This window comes from Somniosus microcephalus, chromosome 18, assembly GCF_052327205.1.
Source record: "Somniosus microcephalus isolate GS21.2 chromosome 18, FLI_Smic_1.0, whole genome shotgun sequence".
Lineage (NCBI taxonomy): Eukaryota > Metazoa > Chordata > Chondrichthyes > Squaliformes > Somniosidae > Somniosus > Somniosus microcephalus.
In genome coordinates, this window is record NC_141004.1 from 9180464 (window position 1) to 9202093 (window position 21630).

Here is a 21630-nt window from a genome sequence, read left to right on the forward strand (position 1 = left end):
TTATTTTAGTCTATTTCATTCACTTCCAGGCTGTGAGGAGAAGCTATCACAGATGAAGACTTTTTTTATGATTATAGAGATATATTTACAAAGTTCATTAACCCGAATAAAGAGCCACAAACTGTTCCTCCGACTGTTTCACTGTTGCTGTGAGAGGAAGTGAGTAACAATCTGATGGGGTGAGGTTTCCCCCAGTGGGTACATACACTGCCTGGTGTAGGATCAGGAGGAGGCCATTCAGCCCCTCGAGCCTGTCCCACCATTCAACTAGATCATGGCTGATCTACAGGAAACTCTTTGGTATCCGGGACCGGCGTGGTGCCAGTTTATCGAAAAGTCCGGATTACAGAGAGGTATAGTTAAAAGGTACGAGAGCTCCGTACACAGCAACAAATCCAGGCTTCCCTGTTGCTTAGCAACATGTGCAGGAACTCCGGCCACAGACCAAGCATCCCTGTTGCTTAGCAACAAGTGCAGGAACCCCAGTTACACAGCCACAGATCCAGGAACGGCCACTAATATGAAGTAAAACTTACCTGAACATACTCCTGAATTTTGCCGGTTAACAGAGATTTCTGGTTATTGAGGTGCCGGTTAAAAGTTTCCAGTACATACACTGCCTGGTGTAGGAACAGGAGGAGGCCATTCAGCCCCTCGAGCCTGTTCCACCATTCAACTAGATCATGGCTGATCTGTATCTTAACTCCATCCAGCCGCCTCGGTTCTGTAACCCTTAATACCCTTACCCAACAAAAATTGATCAAAAATCTGAGTTTTGAAATTTTCAATGGACCCCCAACCTCAACAGCTTTTTGGGGGAAGTGAGTTCCAGATTCCCACTACCCTTTGTTTGAAGGAGTGCTTCCTGACATCATCCCTGAATGGCCCTGGCTCTAATTTTAAGGTTTAGAAGGGAAATTCAGCCGGGATTCCATCTCCTGTTCACTGTCCAGTGACTCACGGCCAAGTGCGTCTCTACTTATGTCAGCACAGGATTGGGTTTGGCTGCGATGCTGTACATGGTTGATCAGCCTGTCTATACTGCCTGCCTGGGTGCTCTCAAAGAAACTCGGGTGAGGTGGGGTACAGCAACAACTTGCCTTTATACAGCGCCTTAAAGGTAGCAAAACGTCCCAGGGCGATTCACAGGAGCGTGATTGGGCAAAACTTGACACCGAGCCAAAGAGGTAGGTTTTAAGAGGCGTCTTAAAGGACGAGAGAGGCAGCGAGGTTTGGAGAGGGGATTCCAGAGCTCGGGGCCCTGATGGCTGAAGGCACGGCCACCAATGGTGGGGCAAAGGGAGTGGGGGATGCTCCTGAGAGGGCAAACGGGACCTCAGCTTAACTTCTCATCCGAAAGACGGCACCTCTGACAGTGCAGCACTCCCTCAGCACGGCCCTGGAGCGTCAGCCTGGATTTTTGTGCTCCAGCCTCTGGAGTGGGACTTGAACCCACGACCTCCTGACTCACTGAGCCCACGGCTGACACTAAGCTGAGGGGCCTAGCACCAATGGGGGCAGAGAAGAGATGACACTGAGCCTTTAGGGGTTGGTGATAGTTACTCAGGAAAGATGAGGAGGGGTAACTCTAACCTAACCCCCTACTCCCTCCCCCCCACCCCGGGCAGGAATGGAGAGGGTTGGAGTCGAACGCTCGGTTTACACCCCGCCTTATTTTACGCTTCATTGAAGTCACACAGAGTAAAATTGGGCGGGGTGTAAAATGGACGTCCAAGCCTAAAGTGTTGCCTTCCCCGGCGGGCGAATTAGGTTAAAATCGGGACATTGTGGGTCTGGAGTTTTGCCATTGAGCAGTGGGTTTGCAGTTTTTAACACAGATTGGAGACAATGGTTAGTATGGGGTCTGAGCTGGTTTACACCCTGGCTAAATCTGGCTCTCATGTCTGGATGAGAATCGCAGCTGTGCGGCTGTGTTAATGATGCCTGTTCCCTTTTCTAAGTGACGAGAAGCTAAGAACTTTGGAGAGCTTTAGGAGTCCAAGAACACAAATTACTAAAATCTAAAGAAAGGAAGACTTGCATTTCTATAGCGCCTTTCACGACCACCAGACCTCCCAAAGCACTTTACAGCCAATGAAGTACTTTTTGAAGTGCAGTCACTGTTGTAATGTAGGAAAGGCGGCCGCCAATTTGCGCACAGCAAGCTCCCACAAACAGCAATGTGATAACGACGAGGTAATCTGTTTTTAGTGATATTGATTGAGGGATAAATATTGGCCCCAGGACACCGGGGAGAACTCCCCTGCTCTTCTTCGAAATAGTGCCGCGGGATCTTTTACGTCCACCTGAGAGAGCAGGAGGGGCCTCGATTTAATGTCTCATCCGAAAGACGGCACCTCTGACAGTGCAGCACTCCCTCAGCACTGCACTGGAGTGTCAGCCGGGTTTTTGTGCTCAAGTCTCTGAAGTGGGGCTTGAACCCACGACCTTCTGGGGCAAGGGTGCTGCCCACTGAGTCACGGCTGCCACAGGTACAAAAAATAATGGAAAAGGCTAAAGGAATGTTGGCCTTTATCTCGAGGAGGGGCTGGAACACAAGGGGGAGGAAGTTACACTTCCGTTGCACAGTGTCTTAGGCCACATCTGAGCACCATGTTCAGTTCTGGGCCCCGCACCTCAGGAAGGATATACTGATCTTTGAGGAGGGGCTGCGCAGAATGATACCGGGGCTAAAAAGGTTAAATGATGAGGACAGGTTACACAGACTTGGCTTGTATTCCCTTGAGTAAAAAAGATTGAGGGGTGACCCGATCGAGGTGTTTATAATGTTGAAAGGATGTGATAGGGTAGATAGAGAGAAACTCTTGAGGAATTCAAGAACGAGGAGACATAATCTCAAAATGAGAGCTAGGCTGTTCAGGAGGGAAATCGGGAAGCATTTATTTTTCTCACAAAGGCTGGTGGAAACCTGGGACTCTCTCCACCCAAAAGGCTGTGGATGCTGGGGGCCAGTTGGAGCTTTCAAGACTGAGGTCGGTAGACTTTTGTTGGGGAAGGGTATCGAGGGATGTGGAGCAATGGTGGGTAAATGGGGTTGGGGTAAAGATCAGCCACGATCTAATATGAATGTCGGAAGAGGCTCGAGGGGCTCAATGGCCTCCTCCCATTACTATGTTCCTCCTTCCGCTCGATTGATAAAATAGTGAGTGGGAACCAGAAGCAAGAAAAATTAAATTCTATAAGTGAATGTCGAATAAGAATTCTGTTCTCCATGCATCCATTCTCCAGCCCATCACTCTGTTTATTTTGTTATCGCACCCAGAACAGGGCATTCATCAGACTGTCCTGGGATAATCAGACAAACGCCAGGCGCACACCCCCCCACCCCACCCTGCTTCTGATTGTAGCTCAGGGACAGCACCGCCAAGGCAGTAGATTGTACAGTTATCTCCGACAGGCAGTGTCATAGCTCTTGAAACGACACAAGCTACTACATCTGGCAGTGACTGACAATCCCACTCCACATCCGGGTCTTCTAGAAATGCCAGGACAGAATTCTCAAGAGGTCGATCGGTGTGACTCTGGAGGAGGTATCCACCTGCTTCATCAGCAGTGGCGTCGCACGAGCGGGAAAGGGCTACGACAGCGATACCCAGGCGGAAGCTTTCAAATCTTCGAAGACACGTTAATAATCTGATTGAGGTGCCACATAAACACTGGCTACAAGAGCAGGTCAGAGGCTGGGTATTCTGCGGTGAGTGTCTCACCTCCTGACTCCCCAAAGCCTTTCCACCAAATAAGGAGTGTGATGGAATACTCTCCACGTGCCTGGATGAGTGCAGCTCCAATAACACTCAAGAAGCTCGACACCATCCAGGACAAAGCAGCCCGCTTGATTGGCACCCCATCCACCACCTTAAACATTCACTCCCTCTACCACCGGCATACCGTGGCTGCAGTGTGTACCATCTACAAGATGCACTGCAGCAACTCGCCAAGGCTTCTTCGGCAGCACCTCCCAAACCCGCGACCTCTTCCACCTAGAAGGACAAGGGCAGCAGGCGCATGGGAACACCACCACCTCCAAGTTCCCCTCCAAGTCACACACCATCCTGACTTGGAAGTATATCGGCCGTTCCTTCATCGTCGCTGGGTCAAAATCCTGGAACTCCCTCCCTAACAGCACTGTGGGAGCACCTTCACCACACGGACTGCAGAGGTTCAAGAATGCGGCTCACCACCACCTTCTCCAGGGGCAACAATAAATGCTGGCATTGCCAGCGACGCCCTGATCCCATAAACAAATTTTTTTTTTAATGATTCAATAGTAACTTTCAAAAGGGGAATTGAATAAATACTTGAAGGGGAAAAATTTGCAGGGCTCTGGGGAAAGAGCAGGGGGGAGTGGGACTAATTGGAGAGCTCTTTCAAAGAGCCAGCACAGGCACGATGGGCCGAATGGCCTGCTTCTGTGCTGTATGATTCTATGATTCTATAAATGCACAGAATTTTAAAGAAAAGTTTCAGTGTTAGGCGTGGCTCAGTGGTTCTCACCTCTTTGAGTCAGAACTTTCACACTTCACGATTACTTGACGCTCACGTACATATTGCGAACTCAAAATAAATTCATCCAAACCGTGTACAGGTTTGCTCGCTAGTCCCTACTGAGTTGGCGGGTCTCAAATCAGGAGTCTACAACTGGCCTCAGCGTCTTGGGGCTGGCAAGGCGGGCTGAGGGAAAACACAAAAAACAATCAACCAGGGTGCTTGCTCCTGATTACAATACAGTTGCTCCCTTACGGCACAGAAGGAGGCCACTCGGCCCATCATATCTGTGCTAGGCTGTGATGCCTTTCATTGCCAAATATCCAGCTGACCGTCACTGCCTAGGTTCACGCTGGAAGAATGGTCACTTGCGTGAGGTTCCCTCTAAAAAAAAATTTTCGCGCGCGGTTCCTTTAACTAGCTGCGCGGCCCATTCAAATTTCCGCGCATGTTCAGTTTCTCCCATTCAGTAGCCGGCAGGCGCCCCCCGCAGAAACTGCAGACCACCGCGTAGCTGCGCAGGAACGTTGGTACCAGCTCCACGCAGAACCTCATGCCGACATTGAGGAGAGACAACCCGGGAAACCAAACGAGCTACTTTGAAACGCAACTTACAAAGTTATATTTTCGCTGAGCGAGTTCCGAGAACATCTTTCGTCAGAAATCTATCGCCCCTGTACTATATTTTTGAAGTAATTAGTGTGCATACAGCAATTGCCATTTACCCTGGCAGATGGGGGGGGGAACAGGATAGTTGTTACCAGTATCAATGATACGGGGCCTCAGCAAAAAAAACAGGTGCTAACTTCCCGAATTCACAACATGGTTTATTAGTTCAAGTTTATAGGAGGGTTTTTTTTTGCAGCGGGGTCGGGGCCCAGGGAAGGTGCGGCATGGGCCAACAGTGAGGTCGGGAGGACCACACTGCAGCCTATGAAACCCAGGCAGAGAGGACCTGCAGGAAGGAGGGAGGAGGACAGTAGGAGTGTGTTTGTGTGTGTGTGCTAGGCCAATGTAGCAGAGCCTGGTCTCCAATCACCTTGGATCCCCTTGCCATTGGACCGAGACCAGTAAACTTAAAATAACAACAGAGAATGCTGGAAAAACTCAGCAGGTCAGGCTACATCCGTGGAGAGAAATTTGAGTTGACGTTTCGGGTTGAAACCCTTCTTCAAAACTGGAAAGAAAATAAAAAGATCGAAGGCAACGCTGCGATCGAACAAAAGAAGAAAAGGAGACAATAAAAGGTATTAGAAGCCAGATGAGATGGTAATGGGCCTGTGGAGACAAAAGGCAGCTGAGATTAGGTGTGAAGTGTACTGGCAGGATAAGGACAGCTGCCAGGTGAGAGAGAGAAACAAAAGGAGGGGGGGGGGGAAAGGAGGACCCAAAACAAAGGGGTGGAAAAAATTAAAAGGAAAAAAGTAAGAGAGGCCGAGGTTATGATCTGAAATTATTGAACTCGATATTGAGTCCGGAGTTGTTATTTTGGATTTCCAGCATCTGCAGTATTTTGCTATCGTACCAGTAAACCTAACCCTGAACACGCAGCAGACTACTTTTATCAATCATCTTCCAGATCCCATAGATTCCCCCTTGCATCAAACGAGGAATATGGGAGGGGGAAAGCAGTGCAATATCCATCAAATTCATTTCTGATTTCTATATCTTTGTCTGATTTAAAAACTAGATTAAAGTTATTTCCCACCCTGCACCTACCCTCCCCGGCCCACATTTCCAGCAAAGTAGCAAACAGAAAGAATTGCAGCAAATTTTCCGCACCCAATACTTCTCCTTTGTTAAGAGGAATTTGTTTAAGTGTTTGCAGATTTTGTTTTTAAACTTTGAGATTGAAACGCAAAATAAAATATGTATCTTTTTTTATAAGAAAAGAGAGGCAAAAATTTGCACATCTCTGAAAAGTTAATAAATTGCCGAGACCACACAAAGTGGCTCAGGGGTGTCGCAGGTCCTGGGTTCCTGACATGAGTGATGAGCAGCCGCTTCCACCAATCGGCTGAGCAGCAGCCCCGTGTGACAGCTGTCATTCAAAGCAGAGGGCCAATGGGAGTGCAGGAGGGAAGGCAGGCGGGACCTTGCCTGGGCGGAGAGCTCAGTCCGGCTTACGGTGTACTGGGCAGAGAGCTCAGTCTGGCTTACGGTGCACCGAGCGGGGAGCTCAGCCCGGCTTACGGTGCACCGAGAACGTAGCTCAGTCCGGCTTACGGTGCACCGGCGGGGAGCTCAGTCCGGCTTACGGTGTACCGGGCGGGGAGCTCAGTCTGGCATACGGTGCACTGAGAACGTAGCTCAGTCCGGCTTATGGTGCACCGGGCGGGGAGCTCAGTCCAGCTTACGGTGCACCGGCGGGGAGCTCAGTCCGGCTTACGGTGCACCGGTGGGGAGCTCAGTCCGGCTTACGGTGCACCGGCGGGGAGCTCAGTCCGGCTTACGGTGCACCGGGCGGGGAGCTCAGTCCGGCTTATGGTGCACCGGGCGGGGAGCTCAGTCCGGCTTACGGTGCACCGAGCGGGGAGCTCAGTCTGGCTTACGGTGCACCGAGAACGTAGCTCAGTCTGGCTTACGGTGCACCGAGAACGTAGCTCAGTCTGGCTTACGGTGCACCGGGCGGGGAGCTCAGTCTGGCTTACGGTGCACCGGCGGGGAGCTCAGTCTAGCTTACGGTGCACCAAGCGGGGAGCTCAGTCTGGCTTACGGTGCACCGGCGGGGAGCTCAGTCTGGCTTACGGTGCACCGGGCGGGGAGCTCAGTCTGGCTTACGGTGCACCGGCGGGGAGCTCAGTCTGGCTTACGGTGCACCGGGCGGGGAGCTCAGTCTGGCTTACGGTGCACCGAGCGGGGAGCTCAGTCTGGCTTACGGTGCACCGAGCACGTAGCTCAGTCTGGCTTATGGTGCACCGAGCGGGGAGCTCAGTCCATCTTACGGTGCACCGAGCGGGGAGCTCAGTCTGGCTTACGGTGCACCGAGCACGTAGCTCAGTCTGGCTTACGGTGCACCGGGCGGGGAGCTCAGTCCAGCTTACGGTGCACCGAGCACGTAGCTCAGACTGGCTTACGGTGCACCGAGCGGGGAGCTCAGTCTGGCTTACGGTGCACCGAGCACGTAGCTCAGACTGGCTTACGGTGCACCGAGCACGTAGCTCAGTCCGGCTTACGGTGTACCAGGTGGGGAGCTCAGTCTGGCTTACGGTGCACCGAGCGGGGAGCTCAGTCTGGCTTACGGTGCACCGGCGGGGAGCTCAGTCCGGCTTACGGTGCACTGGGCGGGGAGCTCAGACCGGCTTACGGTGCACCGGGCGGGGAGCTCAGTCCGGCTTACGGTGCACCGAGCGGGGAGCTCAGTCTGGCTTACGGTGCACCGGGCGGGGAGCTCAGTCCAGCTTACGGTGCACCGGGCGGGGAGCTCAGTCCGGCTTACGGTGCACCGAGCGGGGAGCTCAGTCCAGCTTACGGTGCACCGGGCGGGGAGCTCAGTCCGGCTTACGGTGCACCGGGCGGGGAGCTCAGTCCAGCTTACGGTGCACCGGGCGGGGAGCTCAGTCCAGCTTACGGTGCACCGGGCGGGGAGCTCAGTCCAGCTTACGGTGCACCGAGCGGGGAGCTCAGTCCGGCTTACGGTGCACCCAGCGGGGAGCTCAGTCCGGCTTACGGTGCACTGGCCAGACCGGGATCCAATAAAAGTCTATGGTGTATCCGCTTGCAAATTTTTCAGTGAGAGCTTGCAGCAATGACGAGCTGCCTAACCAATTGCAACCCGCCCCGTCCCCCTCACCCCCTGCCTTAAAGCTTCAGTGTCCTCCTCACTTCCCCTTTCCTTTCTTGCAATCCATTTCCGCCATGGAAGCAGAAACCAACCAGGGTCAAAGCCTGGACACAGCGACGGCTCGGTCATAGCCATGTGGCTTCATCCATATTAGGTTATATGTCACTCAGAGTAACACATTCCTACCACCCCCCCATCCCCCATGTGCTTGTAAGACAGGAGGAAAAAAAGGTTTTCAGACGTTATTTTTAGTTTGATACTCAGCTTTGCTTTTGTGAGTTATAGATTGCGGAAGATCAAGAATGACAGATCTTGCCACATAATGTACAGCTGGAGAGCTTATTTAGTTTCACTGGGTAAGTGTGAGGTGGTTCATTTAGGCAAGAGGAATAAAGAGGCCACTTATTCCTTGTAAGGTAAAAGAAAAATTCAATGGGGTAATGGAGAAAAGAGATCATAAATCGCTGAAAGTAGAACACGCGGTGATAAGGCCATAAAGAGTGCAACCTACTGGGGTTCATTTCTAGAATACAACATTTAAATTTGTATAGAACCTTGGTTAAAGAAAGAAAGACTTGCATTTCTCCAGCGCCTTTCACGCCCACTGGACATCCCAAAGCGCTTCACAGCCAATGAAGTACTTTTGAAGTCACTGTTGTAATGTGGGAAACTACACTTGTTGGACCATGTAAGACCACACCTGGCATACTGTGCGCAGTTCTGGTCTCCATACAATGAGAAAAGGGTAGTGAAGGACTGGAAAAACGGCAGCAAAGATTCGCAAGGATGTTACCAGCACTGAGAAGGTGCAGCGATCAGGAAAGATTGAGCAGGCTGGGGCTCTTCTGCCCGAAAAGAGAAGACTAAGAGGAGACCTGAAGAGCTTCGATAGGGTGGATTTGGAGAAATTGTTTCCCTTTCCACCGGTACTGTCCCCATCCCCTTCAAATCTGCCGTCATCACCACCTCCTCAAAAAACCCACCCTTGACCCCTCTGTCCTTGCAAACTACCGCCCCATCTCCAACCTCACTTTCCTCTGCAAAGCACTTCCCAAATCCGTGCCCATCTTTCCCACAATTCTATGTTTGAATTTCTCCAATCGGGTTTCCGCCTATGCCACAGCACGGGTTTGATACAGAGTAAAGCTCCCTCTACACTGTCCCATCAAACACTCCCAGGGCAGGTAAAGCACGGGTTAGATACAGAGTAAAGCTCCCTCTACACTGTCCCATCAAACACTCCCAGGGCGGGTACAGCACGGGTTAGATACAGAGTAAAGCTCCCTCTACACTGTCCCATCAAACACTCCCAGGGCAGGTACAGCACGGGTTAGATACAGAGTAATGCTCCCTCTACACTGTCCCATCAAACACTCCCAGGGCAGGTACAGCACGGGGTTAGATACAGAGTAAAGCTCCCTCTACACTGTCCCATCAAACACTCCCAGGGCAGGTACAGCACGTGCTAGATACAGAGTAAGGCTCCCTCTACACTGGTCCATCAAACACTCCCGGGGCAGGTACAGCACGGGTTAGATACAGAGTAAAGCTCCCTCTACACTGGCCCATCAAACACTCCCGGGGCAGGTACAGCACGGGTTAGATACAGAGTAAAGCTCCCTCTACACTGCCCCATCAAACACTCCCAGGGAAGGTACAGCACGGATTAGATACACAGTAAAACTCCCTTTACACTGTCCCATCAAACACTCCCGGGGCAGGTACAGCACGAGTTAGATACAGAGTAAAGCTCACTCTACACTGTCCCATCAAACACTCCCGGGGCAGGTACAGCACGGGTTAGATACAGAGTAAAGCTCCCTCTACACTGTCCCATCAAATACTCCCTGGGCAGGTACAGCACGGGTTAGATACAGAGTAAAGCTCCCTCTACACTGTCCCATCAAACACTCCCGGGGCAGGTACAGCACGTGTTAGATACAGAGTAAAGCTCCCTCTACACTGTCCCATCTAACACTCCCAGGGCAGGTACAGCACGTGTTAGATACAGAGTAAAGTTCCCTCTACACTGTCCCATCAAACACTCCTGGGGCAGGTACAGCACGGGTTAGATACAGAGTAAAGCTCCCTCTACACTGTCCCATCAAACACTCCCAGGGCAGGTACAACACATGTTAGATACAGAGTAAAGCTCTCTCTACCCTGTCCCATCAAACACTCCCGGGGCAGGTACAGCATGGGTTAGATACAGAGTAAAGCTCCCTCTACACTGTCCCATCAATCACTCCCGGGGCAGCTACAGCACGGGTTAGATACAGAGTAAAGCTCCCTCTACACTGTCCCATCAAACACTCCTGGGGCAGGTACAGCACGGGTTAGATACAGAGTAAAGCTCCCTCTACATTGTCCCCTCACACACTCCCAGGGCAGGTACAGCTCGGGTTAGATACAGAGTAAAGCTCTCTCTACCCTGTCCCATCAAACACTCCCGGGGCAGATACAGCACAGATTAGATACAGAGTAAAGCTCCCTCTACACTGTCTCATCAAACACTCCCGGGGCAGTTACAGCACGGGTTAGATTCAGAGTAAAGCTCCCTCTACAATGTCCCATCAAACACTCCTGGGGCAGGTACAGCACGGGTTAGATACAGAGTAAAGCTCCCTCTACACTGTCCCATCAAACACTCCCAGGGCAGGTACAGCACGGGTTAGATACAGAGTAAATCTCCCTCTACACTGTCCCATCAAACACTCCCAGAGCAGGTACAGCACGGGTTAGATACAGAGTAAAGCTCCCCCTACACTGGCCCATCAAACACTCCCAGGGCAGGTACAACACGGGTTAGATACAGAGTAAAGCTCCCACTACACTGTCCCATCAAACACTCCCAGGGCAGGTACAGCACGGGTTAGATACAGAGTAAAGCTCCCTCTACACTGTCCCATCAAACACTCCCAGGGCAGGTGCAGCACGGGTTAGATACAGAGTAAAGCTCCCTCTACACTGTCCCATCAAACACTCCCAGGGCAGGTACAGCACGGGTTAGATAGAGAGTAAAGCTCCCTCTACACTGTCCCATCAAACACTCCCAGGGCAGGTACAGCACGGGTTAGATACAGAGTAAAGCTCCCTCTACACTGTCTCATCAAACACTCCCGGGGCAGGTACAGCACGGGTTAGATACAGAGTAAAGCTCCCTCTACACTGTCCCATCAAACACTCCCAGGGCAGGTACAGCACGGGTTAGATACAGAGTAAAGCTCCCTCTACACTGTCCCATAAAACACTCCCAGGGCAGACACAGCACGGGTTAGATACAGAGTAAAGCTCCCTCTACACTGTCCCATCAAACACTCCCAGGGCAGGTACAGCACGGGTTAGATACAGAGTAAAGCTCCCTCTACACTGTCCCATCAAACACTCCCAGGGCAGGTACAGCATGGGTTAGATACAGAGTAAAGCTCCCTCTACACTGTCCCATCAAACACTCCCAGGGCAGGTACAGCACGGGTTAGAAAGAGAGTAAAGCTCCCTCTACACTGTCCCATCAAACACTCCCAGGGCAGGTACAGCACGGGTTAGATACAGAGTAAAGCTCCCTCTACACTGTCCCATCAAACACTCCCAGGGCAGGTACAGCACGGGTTAGATACAGAGTAAAGCTCCCTCTGCACTGTCCCATCAAACACTCCCAGGGCAGGTACAGCACGGGGTTAGATACAGAGTAAAGCTCCCTCTACACTGTCCCATCAAACACTCCCAGGGCAGGTACAGCACGGGTTAGATACAGAGTAAAGCTCCCTCTACACTGTCCCATCAAACACTCCCAGGGCAGGTACAGCACGGGTTAGAAAGAGAGTAAAGCTCCCTCTACACTGTCCCATCAAACACTCCCAGGGCAGGTACAGCACGGGTTAGATACAGAGTAAAGCTCCCTCTACACTGTCCCATCAAACACTCCCAGGGCAGGTACAGCACGGGTTAGATACAGAGTAAAACTCCCTCTACACTGTCCCATCAAACACTCCCGGGGCAGGTACAGCACAGCCTCCTGCAAACTGTATTTTACAGCAACAAACAACAACAACAACTTGCATTTATATAGCGCCTTTAACTTTGTGAAACATCCCAAGGCGCTCCACAGGGCGTTAAGAGACAAATATTTGATACTGAGCCACATAAAGAGATATTAGGACAGGTGACCAAAGGCTTGCTCAAAGAGGTAGGTTTTAATGAGCATCCTAAAGGAGGAGGGAGAAGCGGAGAGTTGCATTCTGAGGGGGAATTTTGCCAGCCCTGGGGAGGCGAGTATGGAGGCAGGACTGCCGGGGAAATGGCAGAAACTGGGAGCAGGTACCGACCCCACTCCCAACTCACGTCCGTGCCATCTTCCCGGGAGGCGGGCTCCCGACTCGCACAGGGACCCGTCTCCTCGAGGCGGGAGGGGGATTACTGCCTGTTAACAGGTAGTTAACAGGCAGTTTTGAGGCTTATCCCAATTTTACCCCTGCAAGTGCGGGCTTCCCGATGGCTGCGAACCTCGCCAGGGTCAGTGAGGCGAGCAGTGGGCCTGCGGGGGTGAGAGGGGTCGAAAGCTCCGCTGTGGAGGTGAGTGATGGGTGCAGGTGTGGAGAGGTAAGTATGAGAGGTGAGTGTAAAGCGTTAGAAAAAGTTTACTTACCTTTGCTTCTTCCTGCAGGCTTCAACCCTTGGGGATCCAAAGGCTCCTCATCTCAACGGCAGAGATGACAGAACGGCTGCTGCATTCTCAGATGCAGCAGCCATCTGATTTCTGCTGAGGAAATAGGTTTTGGTGAGCCTTTAGTGCAAGGGCTCACCTTAGAACAGAGATTGTCAGTGTCTGACAGCTTCTCAAAGCTGTCAAACACTGACAATTCATCTGTCAAAATTTTTTTGACAGATGAAACTTCATATGCTGACGCCCTCTGTCGCTGGCTTTCCATTAATTGGCCAGCTAAGCCTGCAGGGCGGGCTTAACAAGGTCAATCAAGGGAAAATAGCGTGGGTTGGCCGGATGTTGTTGGGGGCGGAACTGAAACCTGACAACTAGCAGTCCCGCCCCCAACGCGCCCCCATTGACAAAATCCAGCCCATAGTGTTTTTTTTTAATGATTTCAGTGTGTAATTTAGTTTTTATTTTCAGTACAAGAAATTAAAGTAATATAGGCATTTTATTTTAAATATATTAATGTATCGTTAAAGTAATAATTGTGTTTAGTGTTTGTGCATTATTATCACCAATGGTAAGTTTTAGCCTTGTGTATTTTAAGGGGTTACAAACAGAAATTGTTTGAAATGCACAGCGGGATAATCAGCATCTAAAAGAGGAAGAGACCAGGTTCCTGTTCGGTTGTGACCTTTTGTCGTAACTCAGTTCTGAGGTTTTGTTCCCATGGCGCTATCTCGCACATCCCTCCTGAGGCTACGATCATGCAGCCTGTCGACATCTGCCGTTCACACACGAAGACTGGCCACTTGGCCGAGACATCGAAGGACGCCCGATTAACGGGGCCCTCAGCCTTGTGCGAGATCCAGGGCCTTCGGGAAATGAGGGGCGGAGACTGAGTAAAAATGAGGAACCATTGAGCTGCCGCCCAGTAATAGCCGTTCAGTTTTATGTCACTAGCCTCCCAGACAAAACCTTTCCACTTTCAGTATGATGCGCTCGCTTCATGTTCTGTCCACTCTCAGCACCGTTCAGCAAACTGGATTCAAACGCACAGCTAATCTGCTGTCTCCCCAGCCGACAAGTCATCGGGTATTGCCATCCAACACTACCCAGGAAAAGGGGGGGGGGAAGCCAACTAGCAGGGGTGGCAGGAACCATCTGGGTCTGGACACCACACTTTAGGAAGGACGGCAAGGCTTTGGAGTGGGTGCAGAAGAGATTTACTGGAATGGATGAGGGACTTCAGTGATGTGGAGAGACTGGAGAAGCTGGAATTGTTCTCTTTAGAGCAGAGAAGGTTTCAGGGAGATTTAATAGAGGTGTTCAAAATTATGAGGGGTTTTGATTAGAGTAAATAGGGAGAAACTGTTTCCAGTGGCAGGAGGGTCGGTAACCAGAGGACACAGATTGAAGATAATTGGCAAAAGAACCAGAGGGGAGGTGAGGAGAAATGTTTTCACACAGCGAGTTGTTGTGATCTGGAACGCGCTGCCTGAAAGGGCGGTGGAAGCAGGTTCAATAGTGACTTTCAAAAGGGAAAGTTTGCAGGGCTCTGGGGAGAGAGCAGGGGGAGTGGGACTAATTGGAGAGAATCTTTCAAAGAGCCGGCACAGGCACGGTGGGCCGAATGGCCTCCTTCTGCGCTGTATGAACCTATGATTATATTTCAACTTTGAACCCAGCTCATTGCTTTCTCCGTTGCATCCTTAATACTTTTTCATTACAGGCAAAACACCTGATTATTTCGTTCGCAGCCTGCCTACATCTGTAGCCTTTTTTTGTAGCATCAGGTGCAGATATTACCCAGGCTGGCCAGCCATTGAGGGAAACGTACACCAGACTGTAGCTGCAAAGTTCATCTGTAAACTGCTTCCAAGCCGGTCCCAGTTGTGTGGATGCAGTTAAAAGGTGGACACAGTGCAACACATGGTATTGTGGGGGAGTGTGGCACAGTGCAGGACAAGCGGATAGATTCAAAGGGCAGGATTTTCATTGGGCCGTGGAGGCGGGATTGGAGGCGTGTGGGAGGTTAAAATCTCGAAATCGGGGGGCACGAACCCATCCCGCCCCCAACCCGCCTCCATGCCAGTTTCAAAGGAGGCGGGTACCCGCCCCGCACTGGGACCCACTTCCCTGAAGCGGGAAGGGGATTAGTGCCAATTAACTGCCTGTTAACAGGTAGTTAACAGGCAGTTTTTAGCCTAATCCCTATTTTCATTGGTGAAATGTGGGATTCCCGACGGCTCCAAACCGCACCAAGTTAGAGGAGTCGGGCCGTCGAGATGAAGTGCTTGGAGGGTTCGAGATGTCCGGTGTTCAGGTGAGTGATGGGTGCATAAGTGCAGAGGTAAGTGTGTTTGGTGTGTGTAAAGTGTTTAAAGAAGTTTTACTTACATGTACTTACCTTTACAGCCTTCCTTCCTTCAGGCCTCGGGAGTCCCTCATCTCACCGGCACAGAAAGCAGAATGGCCGCGAGCTGTCAAAATTTCCAGCATTCAGCTTTCTGTTCTGGAGAGATCTCTAAATCATCCTGAGAGGAAGGAATTAACCTGGAGTACAGATTGACAGCTTCAAACAGCTGTCAAACGCTGATATTTCATCTGTCAAAAGGTCTTGACAGATGAAATGTCAATCTGTGACGTCACCTGTTGCCGGGTGATCCTTAATTGGCCTGCTGAGCCCGCTGGGCAGGCTCAACAAGGTCAATCAAGTCAAAATCGCGTGGGTTGGCTGGAACTTGATGGAGGCGGGACTACAACCCCGAAAGTTGTAGCCCCGCCTCCTACCCGCCTCCTCAATGAAAATCCAGCCCAAAGTGTGTCAGCTGTGGCTCAGTGGGTAGCACTCTTGCCTTTGAGTCAGAAGGTCGTTGGGTTCAACTCCCACTCCATGGGACTTGAGCGTAAAATCTAGGTTGACGTTCTGGGGCAGACCTGAGGGAGTTCTGCACTGTCAGAGGTGTGGCCTTGTGGATAAGACCAACCCTCTCAGTCGGATATAAAAGATCCCTTGGCACTATTTCAGAGGAGAACAGGGGAGTTCTCCCTGGTGTCCTGGGCATACAATTAACACTCATCCAACAGATCACTATCACTGGTCACTATCTCATAACCGTTTGAGGCATCTTGCTGTATGCAAATTCAGACTGCCACATTTCCCTATATTACAACAGTGACTACGCTTCAAAAAAATAATGCTTTTGGCTGTAAAGCGCTTTGGGACGTCCTGAGGTGGTGAAAGAAATGCAAGTCTTCCATCTACATGCTCAGTTTGGACGTGGCCCGTGGGAGTGGTTGCCCCATGGGAGTGGTTGCCCCATGGGAGTGGTTGCCCCATGGGAGTGGTTGCCCTGTGGGAGTGGTTGCCCCGTGGGAGTGGTTGCCCCGTGGGAGTGGTTGCCCCGTGGGAGTGGTTGCCCGTGGGAGTGGTTGCCCCGTGGGAGTGGTTGCCCCATGGGAGTGGTTGCCCCATGGGAGTGGTTGCCCCATGGGAGTGGTTGCCTGTGGGAGTGGTTGCCCCATGGGAGTGGTTGCCCGTGGGAGTGGTTGCCCCGTGGGAGTGGTTGCCCCGTGGGAGTGGTTGCCCCGTGGGAGTGGTTGCCCCGTGGGAGTGGTTGCCCCGTGGGAGTGGTTGCCCCGTGGGAGTGGTTGCCCCGTGGGAGTGGTTGCCCCGTGGGAGTGGTTGCCCGTGGGAGTGGTTGCCCCGTGGGAGTGGTTGCCCCATGGGAGTGGTTGCCCCATGGGAGTGGTTGCCCATGGGAGTGGTTGCCCCATGGGAGTGGTTGCCCGTGGGAGTGGTTGCCCCATGGGAGTGGTTGCCCCGTGGGAGTGGTTGCCCCGTGGGAGTGGTTGCCCCGTGGGAGTGGTTGCCCCGTGGGAGTGGTTGCCCCGTGGGAGTGGTTGCCCCATGGGAGTGGCTGCCCGTGGGAGTGGTTGCCCCATGGGAGTGGTTGCCCGTGGGAGTGGCTGCCCCGTGGGAGTGGTTGTCCCGTGGGAGTGGTTGCCCCGTGAGAGTGGTTGCCCCGTGGGAGTGGTTGCCCCATGGGAGTGGTTGCCCCATGGGAGTGGTTGCCCCATGGGAGTGGTTGCTGTGGGAGTGGTTGCCCCATGGGAGTGGTTGCCCCATGGGAGTGGTTACTGTGGCTGCCTGCCTCCCTTCTGTGGCCTTGTCTACGCCCGGTGGGACCCGCAGGGACCGGAGTGCATAGTGGATTATAGTAATAATGTTATTATTTAAATTTTATAAGTTTCCTTTGGTTTTGTGGTTAATACATAGAAATGTATGGAAGTTACAACACAGAAACAGGCCATTCGGCCCAACCACTGCACATCCCTCCACACAAGCAACGTTCTTTACTGGTTGTCCCCTCTTTTTGGTTTTCGGCTGGTGACACTGGGGCAACTCAGTGTCTCTTTAGGGGTTATTTTAGAAAAGAATGCAAGTTCTTCCTTTCTAGAGGATTGGTGGATCGTAGGTCGCGCTGGCTGCCTCTCCTCTGCGGTCTTGTCTGTGCCCAGGCAGCCCTGGAGAAGGAGCATGTGGTGTCCGAAGGACATTTGAAGTAGGATGTAGGTGGGGTTTTAAATGAATTTTTTGCGTCTGTGTTCACTATGGAGAAGGACGATGTGGACATAGAAATCGGGCAGGGGGACTGTGATATACTTGAACATATTAGCATCGAGAGGGAGGAGGTACTAGCGGTTTTAGCAGGCTTAAAAGTGGATAAATCCCCAGGCCCGGACGAGATGTATCCCAGGCTACTATGTGAGGCAAAGGAGGAGATGGCAGGGGCTCTGACACAAATTTTCAGAACCTCTCTGGCCACAGGGGATGTGCCAGAGGACTGGAGAACAGCCAACGTAGTACCATTATTCAAGAAGGGTAGTAGGGATAAACCAGGGAATTACAGGCCAGTGAGCCTAACATCAGTGGTAGGGAAATTATTGGAAAAAATTCTGAGGGACAGAATTGGTCTCCACTTGGAGAGGCAGGGATTAATTAGGGATAGCCAGCATGGCTTTGTCAAGGGAAGATCATGTCTGACCAATTTGATTGAATTTTTCGAGGGGGTGACTAGGTGTGTGGATGAGGGTAGTGCAGTGGATGTGGTTTACATGGATTTCAGTAAGGCTTTTGATAAAGTCTCGCATAGGAGACTGGTCAGGAAGGTAAGAGCCCATGGGATCCAGGGTGCCTTGGCAAATTGGATCCAAAACTGGCTTAGTGGCAGAATGTAAGAAGTCACACAACACCAGGTTATAGTCCAACAGCTTTATTTGAAATCACAAGCTTTCGGAGCGCTGCTCCTTCTTCAGGTGAAGTGGAGAAATGCATAAAGACACAGCTTATATAGTCAGAGAATGGCAGAAGGCCATTAGTGGCAGAAGGCAGAGGGTGATGTTCGAAGGTTGTTTTTGTGACTGGAAGCCTGTGTCCAGTGGGGTACCGCAGGGATCGGTGCTGGGTCCCTTGCTGTTTGTGGTCTACATTAATTATTTGGATGTGAATCTAAAAGGTATGATCAGTAAGTTCGCAGATGACACGAAAATTGGTGGGGTGGTAAATAGCGAGGCGGGAAGCCTCAGGCTACAGGACGATATAGATGGGTTGGCCAGATGGGCGGAACAGTGGCAAATGGAATTTAACCCTGAAAAGTGTGAGGTGATGCATTTTGGATGGACTAACAAGGCAAGGGAATACACAATGAATGGTAAGACCCTAGGAAAGACAAAGGATCAGAGGGACCTTGGTGTGCATGTACATAGATCCCTGAAGGCAGCAGAACAGGTGGATAAGGTGGTTAAAAAGGCATATGGGATACTTGCCTTCATTAGCCGAGGCATAGAATATAAGAGCAGGGAGGTTATGATGGAGCTGTACAAAACGCTGGTAAGGCCACAGTTGGAATACTGTGTGCAGTTCTGGTCGCCACACTATAGGAAGGATGTGATTGCTTTGGAGAGGGTGCAGAGGAGATTTACCAGGATGTTACCTGGGCTGGAGCGCTTCAGCTATGAAGAAAGACTGGACAGGCTGGGGTTGTTTTCCTTGGAGCAGAGAAGGCTGAGGGGGGACCTGATTGAGGTATACAAAATTATGAGGGGCATAGATAGGGTCGATAGAAAGGAACTTTTCCCCTTAGTAGAGGGGTCAATAACAAGGGGGCATAGATTCAAGGTAAGGGGCAGGAGGTTTAGAGGGGATTTGAGGAAGAACTTTTTCACCCAGAGGGTGGTTGGAATCTGGAACTCACTGCCTGAAAGGGTGGTAGAGGCAGGAACCCTCACAACATTCAAGAAGCATTTGGATGAGCACTTGAAATGCCAGAGCATACAAGGCTACGGACCAAGTGCTGGAAAATGGGATTAGAATAGACAGGGCTTGATGGCCGGCGTGGACACGACAGGCCGAAGGGCCTCTTTCTGTGCTATATAACTCTATGACTCTATGAACTCTATTAAGAACACCTTAATTACTCCAGACTTCCAATTTCTCAGTGAAGTCTTTTTAAAACCCTTCATTTAAAAATTCTAATCCTGGTTTACAAATTCCTCCATGGCTTCGTTCCCTCCCTGTCTCTGTAACCTCCTCCAGCCCAACAACCCTCCGAGATCTCTGCGCTCCTCCAACTCTGGCTTCTTGAGCATCCCCGATTTTAATCGCTCCACCATTGGTGGCCGCGCCTTCAGCTGCCTGGGCCCTAAGCTCTGGAATTAACACCCTATACCTCTCCACCTCTCTCACCTTTAAGATCTTCCTTAAAACCAACCTCTTTGACCAAACTTTTGATCACCTGTCGTAATATCTCCTTCTGTGGCTCGGTGTCAAATGTTGCCAGATTACGTTCCTATGAAGCTCGTTGGGATGCTTTACTATGTTGAAGGCGCAACGTTGAGCAGCCCAGTGTCTCCTTATGGTTTTCAATGCTCAGTCGGCACGGGCTCAATGGGCCGAATGGCCTCCTTCTGTGCTGTAACAGTTTCAACACTCAGTTGAGTATATTCAAGACAGAGATGAATAGATTTTTGGATACTAAGGGAATCAAGGGATATGGGGCTAGTGCGGGAAGGTGGAGTTGAGGTCGAAGATCAGCCATGATCTTATTGAATGGGAGAGAAGGCTCGAGGAGCCAAATGGCCGACTCCTGCAGGATGTTGCCAGGACTGGGGAATTTTAGCTGAGGAAAGATTGGACAGGCTGGAGTTGATTTCTTTGGAACAGAGGAGGCTGAGGGGAGAGTTAATGGAGGTACATAAAATTATGAGGGGCCTGGATAGAGTGGACAGGAAGGACCTATTTCCCTTAGCAGAGAGGTCAATAACCAGGGGGAGTAGATTAAAGTAATTCGTAGAAAGATTAGAGGGGAGTTGAGGAGAACCCTTTTCACCCAGAGGGTGGTGGGGGTCTGGAACTCACTGCCTGAAAGGGTGGTCGAGGCAGAAACCCTCATCACATTTCAAAAGTACTTGGATATGCACTCGAAGTGCCGTAACCGACAGGGCTACAGACCAAGAGCTGGAAAGTGGGATTAGGCTGGAGAGCTGTTTTTCGGCCGGCACAGACACAATGGACCGAATGGTCACCTTCTGTGCTGTAAATTTCTATCACAGAATGGTCACAGCACAGAAGGGGGCCATTCGGCCCGTCGAGCCCGTGCCGGCTCTCTGCAAGAGCGCTTCAACTAGTCCCACTCCCTCACCCTTTCCCCGTAGCCCTGCAAATTTTTTTCCTTCAACTGTGGCTCAGTGGGCAGCACCCTCACCTCTGAGTCACAGTTGTGGGTTCAAGTCCCGCTCCAGAGACTCGAGCACAAATATCCAGGCTGACTCTCTAGTGCAGTACTGAGGGAGTGCTGCACTGTCGGAGGTGCCGTCTTTTGGATGAGACGTTAAACTGAGACCCCATTTGCTCTCTCAAGTGGACGTAAAAGATCCTACGGCACTATTTCGAAGAAGAGCAGGGGCGTTCTACCTGGTGTCCAGGTACTTATGCAACTCCCATTTGAAAGCCACGATTGAGTCTGCCTCCACCACCCTCTCAGGCAGTGAATTCCGGATCCTAACCACTCGCTGCATAAAAAAGATTTTCCTCATGTCACCTTTGGGTCTTCTGCCAATCACCTTAAATCCGTGTCCTCTGGTTCTCGACTCTTCCACCAATGGGAACAGTTTCTCTCTATCTGCTCTGTCCACACCCCTCATGATTTTCAAAGAAAGAAAGACTTGTATTTCTATAGCACCTTTCACGACCACCGAACGTCTCAAAGTCCTTTACAGCCAATGAAGTACATTTGAAGTGTGGTCACTGTTGTAATGTGGGAAATGCAGCAGCCAATTTGTGCACAGCAAGCTCCCACAAACAGCAATGTGATCATGACCAGATAATCTGTTTTAGTGATGCTGATTGAGGAATAAATATTGGCCCCAGGACACTGGGGAGAACTCCCCTGCTCTTCTTCGAAATAGTGCCGTGGGATCTTTTACGTCCACCTGAGAGGGCAGACGGGGCCTCAGTTTAGCGTCTCATCTGAAAGACGGCGCCTCCGACAGTGCAGCACTCCCTCAGCACTGCCCCTCCGACAGTGCAGCGCTCCCTCAGTACTGCCCCTCCGACAGTGCGGCGCTCCCTCGGTACTGCCCCTCCGACAGTGCGGCACTCCCTCAGTACTGCCCCTCCGACAGTGCG